Here is a 13,407-nt window from a genome sequence, read left to right on the forward strand (position 1 = left end):
GGAGTCTCCACACGGGCCAATGTGGGCTTCCCCGCAGTATGGTGGCCAAAGACTTCAAGAGTAAGTGTTCAGGTAATAAAGCAGAAATGCTCTTGTCTTTTCTAATATGACCTTGAAAGTCACATGGTATCACTTCCGCCAACCTCGGCTGGTCATATCTCTTCGACCTAAGCCCTCCTAGTTTCAAGAGGCAGGGACTTTTTGATGGAAGACTATCAAAGTCACAATTTAAGAATATGTAGGATTAGAGATCCCATCAGAAAATATTTTAGGGGGCGCCTGGGTGGCGCAGTCGTTAGGCGTCTGCCTTCGGCTCAGGGTGTGATCCCGGCGTTCCAGGATCGAGCCCCACATCAGGCTCCTCCACTGGGAGCCTGCTTCTTCCTCTCCCGCTCCCCCTGCTTGTGTTCCCTCTCTCGCTGGCTGTCTCTCTGTCACATAAATAAAAAATAAAAAATCTTTAAAAAAAGAAAATATTTTAGGGGTGCCTGGGTGGCTCAGTTGTTAAGTGTCTGCCTTCGGCTCAGGTCATGATCCCAGGGTCCTGGGATCAAGCCCTGCATTGGGCTCCCTGCTCAGCGGGAAGCCTGCTTCTCCCTCTTCTACTCCACCTGCTTGTGTTCCCTCTCTCGCTGTATCTCTCTGTCAAATAAATCAATAAAATCTTTAAAAAAAAGTGTGTAAAAAAAATTTTAGAAAATATAATCACCAAATATTGATTACTTCCATATTTATTGGTTGCCATTCTATTGTAAGAAAGAGCTTTCTCTTTTTATTTAGTTATCTATCATCTATCTATCTATCTATCTATCTATCTATCATCTATCTATCATTAGGGTTCACAGATTCTGATTCTATTCAATGGGCTACACTCTAACACTATCATTATTTCTTTTAAGATGCTCACACTGTTAAAGACTTGGCCATGGGAACTCTGTTAAGCTGTCTGCTGTGACTCTGATAAATTCCTACAATATTTTGAGAAATTCCTTACTTTTTGACACAATTAAATATTCTAGGTTCATTTTGTACTTTCCTTGTCTCATTCTGGACACGAGCTCTTCTCCAAAGAACTTTGTTCCTTTTGGTAGAGAATATTTAGAAACTGACCTGAGCATTAGATGTGCTCCTTGTTACTGCTGTGTGTGTACGTACATAAATAGAATTCATATATGCGCATATGTAACTATAATCTATATTGTTAAAAAGAAAATCACACTTGTGGAAGCCTGGGTGGTTCAGTCAGTTAAGCATCTGCCTTCAGCTAGGGTCGTGATCCCAGGGTCCTGGGATGGAGTCCTTCATGGAGCTTCTTGCTCAGCGGGGAGCCTGCTTCTCTCTCTGCCTGCAGCTCCCCCTGCTTGTGCTCTCTCTCTCTCTGACAAATAAATAAAATCTTTAAAAAAAAGAAAAGAAAAGAAAACCGTGCTCCCAAAATGGTGTCACTTAGGCCAAGTTACCAATCGGGCCTTAATACCTAACCTAAGTGCAGTTTCAACTTCCCTCAGAAATGTGTAAGTCTTTTTTTTTTTTTTAAAGATTTTATTTATTTATTCGACAGACATAGAGACAGCCAGCGAGAGAGGGAACACAAGCAGGGGGAGTGGGAGAGGAAGAAGCAGGCTCACAGCAGAGGAGCCTGATGTGGGGCTCGATCCCATAACGCCGGGATCACGCCCTGAGCCGAAGTCAGACGCTTAACCGCTGTGTCACCCAGGCGCCCCCAGAAATGTAAGTCTTAACTGGTCAGTCAGGAATTTTCTGATCAGTACCAATGAGATAATCTACCACATGGGCCATCTCCATCCCCCAAAGATGAGGTAATCCACCTAATAAGAGCCCATGCCCTTCACCCTAAGGGGAGATGACCTTGCCTGGAACGATCTTCTCTTTTGTTAATGACTTCTTGCCCCACTGTCTTTCGTATAAAATCTTCCATTTTATATGGCTCCTCAGAGTTCCCTTCTACTTGCTAGATGGGTTGCTGCCTGATTCTGTGAATCACTTAGTAAACCCAATTAGATCTTCGTGTGTACTCAGTTGAATTTTTGTTTGTTAATTGTATGTATTAAAACACATGTATACTTACATGTATACATTTACATCTATTTCCAAGTTTATCTATGTATATTAAAAAGCCATGAGTTTGCAGGGTGCCTGGTTGATTCCATTGGTGGAGCCTGTGACTCTTGATCTTGAGGTCGTGAATTCAAGCTCCACGTTGGGCCAGAGCTTACTTAGAAAAAGCAAACAACCACGAGTTTGCACCTATATCTCCAATTCCATTCAATACCATGGGTTTATTTCAGCCTCAGCCCTTCCCATGTCTAACTCTGTTCCCCAACAGTGAGAAACCTGGCTCCCACTATCCTCAATGTATCTTCATAGTTACTGATTCCCCGTGTATGCGGTCCCTCTTCACCCCCCACTACCACCTCCTCAGCTGGCCCTGCAGGTCCCTCTGGTCCCAGATGCCTCATGGGAAGGGAGGGGAACCAATAAACAAAAGGGAAGGGAAAGGAAGAGAAAAAGATTTGGAAGAAGGAGGGAAACAGGTGGACTTTTTAGAGTTTGAAGACATCTCCAAATGGGAACCGATTCACTGTGGTGTTACTGAAGCTCCCCTTTCAGGGCTTGTATGTGCATGGACCTCTTCTAAGAGAACTTGTGTATTAGTGATTTAAAATTCTTTTTCTTTAAGAGGGCCCTCCAAATATGTTTAAGCCTCAGGGTCCCACAAAATCAGGATCTGGGTCTTTCTCTAGTTAGCTCTTCATTTGGAATGGGGAAAACAAGGGGAAGGTATGTTGGCTGAAAAGACTAGCAAAACTGAGATAAACAATATAGGGTCTCAACCTGGAAGGGATCCTGAAAGCTATCTAAACCATCGCCACTTCTGGAAGAGCTGCCCAAATAATCAGGAAGTTGTGCCTGCTTGACTTTTAAAGCTCACCAGAATAGGATTCTGTAACCTGCTTCAGCCACCCAGAATGTCAGAATGTCCCTTTTCCCATAATCAGGATTTTGAGTGACTGATGCGATCCTTGCCTCTCACAAGAATTGATCACTAGAGGACTGGAGATAGATATAGATATATATATCCATAGACCACCTATTAAGTTAGCATACTGGATTATAAATATTATTTTCACATATGTACTATGTTCATTATATAGCAGTTACCCTAAAAATAACTTCACCTTTTTGGTCCTTTCTTCTCTGTCCAGGAAGGGTGTAAATAGAAGGTGTGGGGGCTGGCAGAGCTGTGGGGTGTCCAGGAGCATGGTGGGGACAGGGAGCACTTCCAGCTGGCTTCGCCAGAGCAACGTCCATACCACTCAATCTTACACATAATGGTGCCGCCGACGCAGAGCTGCTGAGTTTCATTTTATCCCAGCTTTTAGCCAAAAGCCTTTTCCTCCTCTACCTTCAGGGTGGCCTTGATCCAATCTTCCAAAGGGGCTTTGCCTGGGGACTGGCCAGATACCATACATAAGGGGGATGAGGTCTGTCCTGGTCCAGCCAGACCTTCCGGGAGCTAGGCCCCTTCTGGGGCAAGGAAGGGTAGGAAGACTGGAATTTTTAGATTCATAAAATATTGGAGCTGGGAGAGGCCTAAAGATCATCTTATCTAACTCTGTATTACAGAGGGCTCAATTACCGCCCAGAGAGGGTAAACAACTCTCTCAAGGTCACATAGTGAGTAACAGCAGGTTTCCAGAGTCTTAGGTTGGTGCTCACACTGCAACACTGGACTGTTTTCTCTTCTTGTCTGAAGCACCTCTCAGTAACAGGTTTCCATAAACTCCTGGTGGGCCTTGGTCAGTTCTCCAGCTCAGAGGGTGGAGTCTGGGCAGCCGCAGCCCCTAATTCACCCTCAGACAAGCTCTCCACCAGTCCCCTTGCTTGATGAGGACAGAACCATTAGCCCTACTGGGAGCGGCAATCTTCCTCCTGGGACCCCTGGCTCTCCTTTGGCCGAGTTCCAGTCCCGGAAACCGGCTCAGTTTCCCGTCCCCCACCCAGGAGGAATGGATTTTTGGAGCCTTCTCTTTGTCCAGAGTCCCCAGGCAGGGAGAGTGCAGGTTCCAAGAGTCTCCGCCAGCGCCCCCCTCCCCCACCGGCCCCCAGCTTGCAGGCAGCTGTGGCCCTCCGAGACCCCCGTGACTGCCATTTAGTGGGAAATGGCCCGAGACAGAAGCCTGTGGAAAGCAAATGGCGATTAGTGTGAGACTGAGGATGGCAGGAGCCTTTCCCCGGCTGGAGCCGCCTCCTCCTCACCTGTGGCCCGCGGCGGGCGGACTGCGGCGTGCTGCTGACCCCTGATGGCGATTCGCGGAACTACAGAAAAGCCTCCAGCAGCTCAGCGCACCTTTTGGTTCCCTTATCCTCTGCTGTCTCCTCCTGTCATCGCTGGGAGTAACACTTAATGTAATAAGTAACATTTAATAATAATACTTCCTGGTTGTAAAACATGCTTGTGGTAGCAAATTTGTAAACGTCAAAAAGTACCGATGAAACAAAAATCACCCATATTGGAGCACTTGGCTGGCTCAGTCAGAGGAGCATGTGACTTGATTTCCGGGTTCTGAGTTCAAGTCCCAAGTGGGATGTAAAGATAACTTAAATAAAACTTTTTAAAAATTCACCCATACTTCCATTACTGTTACTATTTTGGTCCATTTCCTACCCACAGTGTGATAGTCCTCAGGGACTCCTTCCAGCCCCTGCTTCTGCCTTACCACTTGCTACTACCTCCCTCCTATGCTTTGCTTTTGCTGCCTCGTCTCCCCTCCCAGTAAACAGGTCTGCTCTCGACTTTGGGCCATCCTGTGGGTACAAATTTATAGCACATTGTGTAGGCTGAGAGGGTAGTACCCTAATAATCTCTAAGTTTTATTATACTTAAAATAAAAATTTCAAATAGGTATGCAATCATATTTTTAAAAATAAAAAAATGTGAAAAGGATAGATTGGAAAGTCTTATGCCCATCCCAACTTCACCCTATCCTCTTTCCCACCCCATCTATTTTTTCCCACTGTATTTATTAGTTTCTTGTGTTTCTTTGTGCAAAATAAACAAATGCAAATATGAATATTCTGTTTTTCCTTTTCTGATTTACAAAAGGCGGCATATTACTCACACTGTTCTAGGCTTTGCTCTTTTTATTTAACCATATGCCCTCGGGATCTTTCTATTTTGGGTCATAGAGAGTAATTCCTTTATCTAACTCAGTGTTTTATTGTGGGAACATGCCATAGTTCAATAAACAGCCCCAACAAGTTGGCATCTGGATTGCTTTCAAATACCCTTTATTATAAACACTGTTTTTTTTTTTTAAAGATTTTATTTATTTATTTGACAAAGAGACAGCCAGTGAGAGAAGGAACACAAGCAGGGGAGTGGGAGAGGAAGAAGCAGGCTCCCAGCAGAGGAGCCTGATGTGGGGCTCGATCCCAGAATGCTGGGATCACTCCCTGAGCCGAAGGCAGATGCTTAACGACTGCGCTACCCAGGCACCCCTATTATAAACTGTTGCAATAGAATAAGTACCTTCTTTATTCGATGAATGAAGAAGAGGCCAAGTCACAAGAGCCTTGCAGGCACAAGTTTATAGACTTGTGTCTTTCCCCTGATTCTTCCATGATAGCAGCTCAGGCGGGGCCCAGAGAAGATGCCAAGTCATCACCCACGCATTGGCTGATGGGAAGCAGGGTCTTGCTTTATAGGTCACAGGCCTGGGCCAGGCAGATTGAAAATACAAAAGGAAAAAAGAAAAATGTGCCAATGAGACTTTTGAGGAAATATAAGGGATCTGTTTTCTTTCTCTCCTTTTTTTTTTTTTTTAAAGATTTATCTATTTGAGAGAGAGAGAGAGAGTGAGAGTGAGCATGCGCAGTGGGGAAGGACAGAGGGAGAGGGAGAGAGAATCTGAAGCAGACTTCTCGCTGAGCAGGGAGCCCGACATGGGGCTTAAGCTTAGGACCATGAGATCATGACCTGAGCCAGAGCCAAGAGTCCCACGCTCAGCTGACTGTGCAACCCAGGCGCCCACGATTTTCTTTTCTATCAGACACAATTTTCTGTTGTACATAAGGGACTTTTGCAACACTGTCTGCTCTGGAAAGAGGGTGGAGTGCCAAGGGGCCAATGCCTTTAGACTGTGAGCTCCTGAAGCTCTTCCTTCTCTTGCTTCAATCATCTCCTGATGCTTGGAGCTCATCTAAGTTCCCAAACCTCGTTCAGAAAAGTTAAGTTTATTTCTAGGTATTTCATTATTTTTGGTGCAGTTGTAAGTGGGATTGTTTGTTAATTTCTCTTTCTGCTGCTTCATTATTAGTGTATAGAAATGCAATGGTGGGGTGCCTGGGTGGCACCCTGGTGGTGCTGTCGGTTGAGTGACTGACCCTTGGTTTCAGCTGAGGGCTTGATCTTGGGGTCATGGGACCAGGACCTGTGTCAAGCTCTGTGCTCAGCTTGGCATCTGCTTAAGATTCTTTCTCCCTCTCCCTCTCCCCCTCTTGCCTACTGCCCCCCCCCACATGTTCTCTCTCTAAAATAAATAAATAAACCTTAAAAAAAAAAAAGGAATGCGATGGATTTCTGTACGTTGATTTTGTATCCTGCGACTTTACACTATTCATCTATCAGTTCTAGTAATTTTCTGGTGGAGTCTTTTTTTTTTTAAGATTTTATTTATTTATTTCTTTATTTGACAGAGAGAGCATAAGCAGGCAGGATGGCAGGCAAAGGGAAAGCGAGAAGAGGAGGGAGAAGCAGGTTCTGCTGAGCAAGGAGCCTGATGTGGGGCTCATGACCCAAGTCGAAGGTAGACACTCAACTGACTGAGCCACGCAGGTGCCCCTTGGTGGAGTCTTTAGTGTTTCCTGTATATAGTATCATATCATCTGCATATAGCAAAAGTTTTACTTTTTTCTTACCAATTTAGATGCCTTTTATTTCTTTTTGTTTGATTGCTATGGCTAGGACTTCCAGTACTACATTGAATGAAAGCGATAAGTGGACATCCTTGTCTTGTTCCTGATCTTAGGGGGAAATCTCTCATTTTTTCACATTGAGAATGATGTTCACTGTGGGTTTCTCATGTATGGCCTTTATTATGTTGAGGTATCGTCCCTCCAAACCTACTTTGTTGAGGGTTTTTAGCATAAACGGATGTTGCACTTTGTCAAATGTTTTTTCTGCATCTTCAGAATGTCATATGTCTTTTTATCCTTTCTCTTATTGATGTGATATATAACATTGATGGATTTGCGAACATCAAACCAGCCTTGCAGCCCAAGAATAAATGCCACTCAATTGTGGTGAATGACTTTTTTAGTATTGTTGGATTCAATTTGCCAACATTTTTTTGAGGAGTTTTGCATCTATATTCATCAGGGATATTGGCCTGTCATTCTGTATTGTCTTGTCTTCCCCTCCCCTCCCCTCCTCTTTACTTTGCTTCGCTTTGCTTCTCTTTGCTTCTCTTCTCTTCTCTTTTCCCTTCCCCTCCCTTCTCTCTCTCTCTCTCTCTTTCTCTTTCTTTCTTTCTTTCTTTCTTTCTTTCTTTCTTCTTTTTTCATAGTGTCTCTGTCTGATTTTGGTATCAGGATAATGCTAGCATCATAGAATAAATTTGGAAGCTATCCTTCTTCTATTTTTTGGAATATTTTGAGAAGTCTAGTTAATATCTTTATGACCATTACTTTAAATCCTCTATCAGGTATATTACTTATCTCTGTTTCATTTGGCTCTCTTGCTGTGATTTTGTCCTGATCTTTCCTTTGGGACATATTCCTCTGTTTTCTCATTTTATCTAACTCTCTGTGTCTGTTCGTATGTGTTAGGAAAGTCAACTGCATCTCCCACTCTTGGAAGTAGTGGCATGTGAAGAGGTCCTCGAGTGCCCTGTAGTGCAATGTCCCCTGTTCAGAACCTGGCATTTCCGGGGTGTCTCCCGTGTGTGTAGTGTGCACCCTGCTGTTGTGGCTGGGCTACTTTTGCCTTCAGTCTCGTCATCTGCAGTGGCTCTTTGCCTGTTCTGAGCAGGATTTGGTCCCTGTGTTGTTACTGGGCCTGTCTGGGGCCACCTTGACTTTGAGTTGAGTCAGATCAGGCATTTGCCAGAGCTGCAGGTGTTCTCCCTGTGTTATCCTCTGAGAAGCTTTCCTTGGTGAACATGGCCTGCAGTCAGACTAGATGTCTGCCTCCAGCCCACTGCTGGGGTTGCAAACAGGTGTGTGTGGTTTTCTTCCCCTCTCCCTTGGGTAGTGGTCATTTTGGGGAGCTGCTGACCCCTGTCGGGGCTGCTTGCACACTACCATCCTTGTGGTGCAGCTTTGGATGGACTCCTGCCAAGGGTGTACTAGCAGGGACAGGTCTGCAGGAGAATGCAGGGACAGGGCACATGGTGTCAGCAAGGTCCTAGCCAGTGGAGGGGACCTGTAGCCACTGAGGGAAACTCCTGCCTAGGCTAGCTTGGAGGGGGTGGATCTGCAGAAGAGCACAGGGGCACATGGTTAGCAAGTTAGATAGAGAATGTTGGCACTGCACTGGTTGCCACAGGTGTCCCTGTGTCCAGGCTGAGGCAGGGGAATGGTGCCCGCCAGCTCTTTTGTTCTTGCAGAGGTCTCCCAATGATCCCTGTCCCTTCAGCACACACTCCGAGATGAGTAAATATATCTTCCCATAAACTCCAGGCATTTTTCAAACTGCTGCTTCTATGCTGCATCGCAGTGGGGCTGTTGCTTGTACTATCTCTTAAGGGCAAGTATTCTACCCTCCTGCCTCTTCCAGAGCCAAACCCACTGCGTTTTAGTGTTCAGGTGTTAAGCTCCCCCAAGTGTTTGGGCCTCTCTGGTTTTCAAAGCCAAATGTTATGAAAATCCATGTTTCCCATGCAAGTCCCCTGTGCCTGGGATGCCTGGCTTGGGGATCTGCTCCTCTTCCTTCAGTGCGTGTTGTGTCCTTCCCTATTGCAGATGGTCCCTGGGGTCCACTTACCTCCTGACCATGTCTCCACCCTTCTTGCCCTTTTTGATGTGCCTTCTTCTCTGCTGTAGGGAATATATTCTGCCAGTGTTCACGTTGTTTTCTGGGTTATTTATGCTGATATGGATGTTATCTAGTTGTGTCCATGGAAGGAAGTGAGCCCAGGAGTATTCTTTAACATGTTCCCCTGGCCTGCATATTTCCTGTAAATTGTAGTTGGAATTAGAGTCTTTTTTTTTTTAAGTAATCTCTACACACAATGTGGGGCTCGAACTCATGACCCCAAGATCAAGAGTCACATGCACTATTGACGGAGAGTCTTGATAAGACTTAGAGTCTTGATAAGATTTAGATGTGATTCTTCGCATTGTACTGTTTCATTCCTACCTCGTACCAATGAGGAGCAACCAGTCCAGACAGTCCACGACCTGTGTAGGGCTGGAGATGCAGGGGCAGTAACCAGATGGAGATCACACTGAGTCAGGACTTGGGGAGAGGCAGCTCCTCCATTTGCTTAGCTCACTCAAGAGGCTGGGTTCTGGAGGGCAGTCAGACTCTTCCTGCCCCATCCCCCCTGTAGTCTCTTCTCTTTTTGTGAGGGCTTGGGGCTTGCAGGAGTGGAGGCCTGCCCCTGTGTGCTAGTCAGCCAGGATGGAGCTGGCAGGCTGGGACCCCACTGGTTCCCCTCAGAAGCTCCCTGGGATCCAGTGGCAGGAGAGTGTGAGTGCTGGGCTGCAGCTGGTAAGCGTTCCCCTGAGGGCTCTGCAAGAGAGGAAATGGTCAAGGAGCCATATTTGGAGGATCCTGGCACTGCCCTGACCCAAAAGTACATTGCAGCCTGGGGACTCAGTCTGGGGAAGGTCTGAGGAGCTGAAAATGCCCAAGAGGGCTGGTCTGAGTGCAGTGGTTTCATAATTAATTCATCACACCCAGTTACAGATTTCTTTGTTCCTTCTCCACTCTCACGGCTTCATGTGACTAGCAAAAAAAAGAAAAAGAAAAAGAAAAAGAAAAACCTAGGAAGGGCAGGTAGCAGGCAGTCAGGGCAGGGGAAGGACCACAGGCTTTGAGCAGGGAGGGCTGGACCCCTGGGGCTGCTAGGAATCCCTACATTCTCTTGTTTTCTTCCTTTTTCTTCACTTGTCTCTATGTAGGGTTTTCAGCATTTCCTTATACGTCTTCTCTGGCCTCTTTCTTTTCTCTCTTCTCTTCCTCTCCAGCTTCCCCTTTCTTTCATTCAGCCCTTCTTCTTCCCCGCACTCAGAAATCCACCTGTATTTCTCACAGACATGTTGGACAGAGCACAGGTGTGGCAGGGAGGACCAGGCCAGGTGTGCCGGGCTGAGTTGCCAGCTCATTTCCTGCGTCTTTGAGGAGCCCTCTCCTCACTGCCTGGTCTTGGAGCATGACCCAGCTCGGTATTCAGGACAGCTAAAGCCTCACACGTGGCCTGCACTTAACAGGAGCAGGTGGCGAGGGAGTGGGGGAGAGGGCAGATCCAGGAAGGGAATAAGAGCACAGGGCAAAGCCCAACACACTGCAGTTCTGGGGAGAGTCTGAGCGGGAGCACGGGGCTGTGAGGAGAATTCAGCAGTGTGGCCACGTGGCTCCCTGCATTCTTTAGTTTCTATGGCTGAGGCAAGATGTCAGAGAGTCGGCCTTCCACCCCTACGGCCAGGGGTAAGGAAGGCAAATATCTAGGGGGTGGGCTCAGTGACTCAGTACCTTAGCCTGGGAGGTTTAAAGTTTCTCTGTAAATGTTACCTGGGTTACAAATTAGGGTCACATAATCCAAACGAGACTGCGTCACCAGGATTCCCACCCCCAGGCAGCACAGTGACAGGGAGGCTCAGACAGATATTTGAAAGTGCCGCCTCTTCCAGAGGCTCAGCTGTACGGAAGGTCCTGTCATGCTTAGCCCAGGACTGACGTGGCCACACCCACCATCTGATTTTTTCCGAGCAGGGGAGACTGGTGGGCTAGGGAACTGAAGGAGTGAACCCAAGCAGGAGCTCTGTGAGGTGCTGAAGCTTCAAGCTCTCAGGTCCCTCTTTGGGCCTTTGCTTTGGTTCTGTCATTGTCATCTAGTGTCTTTGGCACTGACCTTCCTTCCCACTCAAAAAACTTGCTTTCGGGAGAGGAGGGATAATCAGTTATTTACAGCATGCAGTGAACTGTTTCGACTTCCTGTGTCCCTGTTGTCCAGGTCTCAACTCAGAGCTCTAATTGTGGTGCAAAAAATATCATTCTTTGGCTTGGAGGTCTGAAGCGGCCAGGAGCTGGCTGGGACCACTGGAGCCTCTCTACCACACTGGTGGCCAGTTATTCTGCTAATTGCTAAGGTTTGGGAAGGCAAGTAGGTGTTGCTAGTCTGAGGCCAGTGGGGACGGAGGTTCTAAAGATAAGTCTATAAATGCTCCTCACTTTCCTGCTTAAATCTGACTCTGTTGAAAAATAGGCATGGGACAGATGGAATAAATATCAGATTTATTACTGTTAAAAAGCTTGTTGTAACAGGAAACAACAGGTGCTGGTGAGGATGCAGAGAAAGGGAAACACTTTTACACTGTTGGTGGGAGTGCAGGCTGGGGCAGCCACTCAGTATGGAATTTCCTCAAAAAGTTAAAAATAGAACTATCCTACAACCCCGCAATTGCGCTACTAGGTATTTACCCAAAGGATACAAAAATAGAGAATCGAAAGGGTACCTGCACCCTGATGTTTATAGCAGCATTATCAACAATAGCCAAGCTATGAAGAGAGCCCAAATGTCCATCGATTGATGAATGGATAAAGAAGATGTGGGGTATATATATATGTGTGTGTGTGTGTGTGTGTCCGTCTGTATTATATATATGTGTGTGTATATATATATATAATGGAATATTACTCAGCCATCGAAAGAGTGAAATCTTGCCATTTACAGTGATGTGGATGGAGTTGGTGGTATTATGTTAAGCGAAATAAGTCAGAGAAAGACAAATACCATATGATTTCACTCATATATAGAATTTAATAAACAAAATAGATGAACATGTGGGAACAGGAAAAAAAAAGAGGAGAGGGGGAGGCAAACCGTAAGAGACTTTTTTTTAAAGATTTTATTTATTTTTCAGAGAGAGAGAGCACAAGCAGGGGGAGCAGCAGAGGGAGAGGGAGAAGCAGGCTCCCCGCTGAGCAGGGAGCCCAACGTGGGACTAGATCCCAGGACCCTGGGGTCATGACCTGAGCCGAAGGTAGATGCTCAACCATCTGAGCCGCCCGGGCGCCCCACCGTAAGAGACTCTTGACGACAGAGAATGAACTGAGGAGATAGAGGGAGGCGGGTGGGGGATGTGGTAATGGGTGATGGGTATTAAGGAGGGCACTTGTGATGAGCAGTGGGTGTCACACGTAAGTGATGAGCCACTAAATTCTACTCTTGAAACCAATATTATATTATATGTTAACTAACTAGAATTTAAATTAAAATTTGGAAAAAGAAAAGTTTGTTGGGGAACGTGGCTTATTTGGGAAACGAAATGGGCTTACTACTTGAATCACACAAATGCAGAGGTCGTTGGCACGGGTGTAAAAGGCAGCCCTCCTCACTACAGGGGCAGACTGGAACGCCAGGTCCCATTGTTGGGCTGGCTCCCAAGGGGGAGAGACGACAGAGCCACAAGTGCCTAGTTCTTTCTTACAAGCCCACCCATCAGGTCAATCAAGTGTTCTGTGTCCCAGGTGGAGAGAGGCTAGTAGTGTTGTTAATAGAAATTACATTTTCAGGGGCACCTGGGTGGCTCAGTCAGTTAAGCACCTGACTCTTGATTTCAGCTCAGGTCATGATCTCTGGGTTGTAACATCCAGCCCCGCTTTGGGCTTCATTGCTGAGTGTGGGCCTCCTTCAGATTCTCTCTTTCCCAGTCTCCCTTTGCTCCTCCCTCCTGCTCTCCTTCTCTAAGAAAAAAAAGTTGTATTTTCAGGAAAACATGAGGAGAAGGGGATAAGTATCACTCCCCAACAGAGATGAACTCTAACCTCTTCTCAAAATTCTCCCTCAACAAGACTGGGTGAGGCCTCGGGAGAGGTGTGTGGGTGTGTGTGTGTGCGCGCGCACATGCTCATGTGTGTGTCCGCGTGTCCATGTCCCTTCACGGACCACTGCCCGGGTCCACCCACCTCCCTGTCGTCTGCTCCCCAGCCCCCACTCACTTTCTTCCAGCTGCAGCACTCTGCCCTTACTCTGGGGACCCATGAACTCTCTGGGTTGTTTTCTTTTGTCTGCCTCCTAGTGTGAGACAAAATGCCAATTTCCTTTATTCCCTTTTTACGTGGAAAAGGAAACCCCTATTTTTAATCAGGCACAAGGCTGCATTTTCCAACCTTCTTTGCCACTAGGCGCGGCCATGTGATTAAGTTTTGGCCAGTGA

This window comes from Ursus maritimus, unplaced genomic scaffold, assembly GCF_017311325.1.
Source record: "Ursus maritimus isolate PB19 unplaced genomic scaffold, ASM1731132v1 scaffold_26, whole genome shotgun sequence".
In the NCBI taxonomy this organism is placed as follows: domain Eukaryota; kingdom Metazoa; phylum Chordata; class Mammalia; order Carnivora; family Ursidae; genus Ursus; species Ursus maritimus.